The sequence below is a fragment of the Myotis daubentonii genome, chromosome 17, assembly GCF_963259705.1.
Source record: "Myotis daubentonii chromosome 17, mMyoDau2.1, whole genome shotgun sequence".
NCBI lineage: Eukaryota > Metazoa > Chordata > Mammalia > Chiroptera > Vespertilionidae > Myotis > Myotis daubentonii.
This window is the reverse complement of record NC_081856.1, coordinates 27,194,746-27,196,645: the sequence shown is the minus strand read 5'-3', so window position 1 is coordinate 27,196,645 and position 1,900 is coordinate 27,194,746. Positions and strand designations below refer to the sequence as shown.

The 1,900-nt window shown below is 52.8% G+C and overlaps 1 non-coding gene across 1 annotated transcript; it reads right to left on the bottom strand.

The window, feature by feature from the left end:
- Window positions 1–1,827: 1,827 nt before the first annotated feature.
- On the bottom strand, window positions 1,828–1,900 carry TRNAM-CAU (transfer RNA methionine (anticodon CAU)). The gene has a single exon. It is a non-coding gene; the product is annotated as a tRNA-Met (tRNA).

Below are 1,900 nucleotides of genomic sequence, written 5' to 3'. Positions count from 1 at the left end.
TCTGGGATGAATTGTACAGTGTTGGATAAATTTGGGGCTTTAGCTAAATCCCTATCCACACTGACTACATTTAAAAGAGTTTCTCTCCAGTATGAAGTCAATGGTGTTGAGTAAGTTATTAAATTGATGAAAGGCCCTTTCACATTACATTCATACACGGTTTTTCCCTGGTAAGAATTCTCTGGTGTTGAGCAAGATTTGAGCATTTGCCACAGGCCTTTTCACAATGATTCCATCCATGTTAACCGTTACAGTGGGAATGATGACTTATAAGGACTGCTGAAGGCTTAATTTATTGGGATGGGTGCACTTATCTCAGATTCTGGACGTAGTTTTTAATTTTGTATCAGTCCGGATCCGATCAGGAGACAAACCATATGATAATTTGAGCAGGGAAAGTTTAATATCAAGAGTTATTGAACTATGATAGGGGAATAACTAAAGATGTAATGAGGATTCTAAAGGGTGTGCAGGACTGAGGGAGAGTCCAGAAAAGACAAACTTGGAAGGGAGGCCCCCGCCTTCCCCCAGGCTCAGGTTCAGACCTAGTTGGAGAAGGGGTTGCAGACCACTGGATAGCGAGGGGTTGTGGGGTTGCCCATGCCAGAGCTGGCCCACAGTCCTCAGGCGTCAGGAGGTAAGTCTCTGGGGTGCAGGCAATCCAAGGCTGTAGTGTTAAAGCACATAGGGCCAGGGCATCAGGACCCTGAGTGTCGGGGTGGTGTACACGCTGGCCAGCATTAGCCAAGTCAGGAGAGCCACAGGAAACCACCCACCAGGGCACAGGCAACCCAATACTGGAAGGCACAGAGTGCCCAGAGCGTGTCAGGGCGCTGCTGCCGGCACTAGACCTGGAACATGCCATGCCGGGTTGGGAGGACTGCAGTGAAGTCACTGGGCTGGAACTGTGAAGTCACAGATTGTGCGCCCTGGGCACACAGCTAGGGCAGAGCACCACTAGGTGTCCCTACACACTCGCACCACTGAGGAACCCTGAAGCAGGAACAAGAATAGGCCAGACCACTTTGGAGCTGATTGCTCCTATGCCCATAGCGCCTACGTGTCCTGCAGCACCCCCTACTGGCAGCTTAACACGGTGCATACTGTAAGGAGAAGTGCTTGAAGAGCCTAGCCCTAGTCCGTTATTGGGGTGCAGGTACTGAAGAGTGCATCGGAGCTGAGAGGCAGCAAGATGGTAACTGGCACACTCATTGGGAGGAACTCCAACAGTTAACTGACAGAAATTTGGACTCAGGTTGGCCTCCATTTAATCAGGATGACATGCCAGAATTTCCCTGACATGATGTGAATGAAGGTACCCAAAGGCTTAGGGGGTGGAATGTAGGAGTGGATTTACGACAAATGAACTCGCTAACCCGGGCTTTGCATGTCCCCCGCGACGGCCAATGGTGCAGCGTGGGACAGCAGGGGTGCTCCCTCCTGGGCCACCCCCGCCGCAGCAAGGAAGTGGTGAGGATGGGGCTCTTCCACAGAGGCTCAGCTGGGTCCCGGCCCACCCAGCGCGTGCTAGTTTTGTGCAGATGTCCCTGTCCCCCCTTATCGCCTGCTCTAGCCTTCGCATTGGTCCTCCGACCCCGGCCCAGAAGCCGGGAGCCTGCAGAGCAGCAGAGCAGTCGGGAGATTTAAGACAGTGAAACCTCCCCGACACGGGCACTTCGGAGAGGAGAGGCTGAACAGAGCGTCAGCCGACAGAAGGGTGACCTCAAAGTGAAAAAGTGAGGACGCCCGGTGTCTCCCAGTCCACAGGCGAGCAAATAAAATGCCCCTTTCCAGCAGGAGACCGACCTAGAGCGAACAAAAGTATTGTGCCCCGTGTGAGGATCGAACTCACGACCTTCAGATTATGAGACTGACGCGCTACCTACTGCGCTAACGAGGC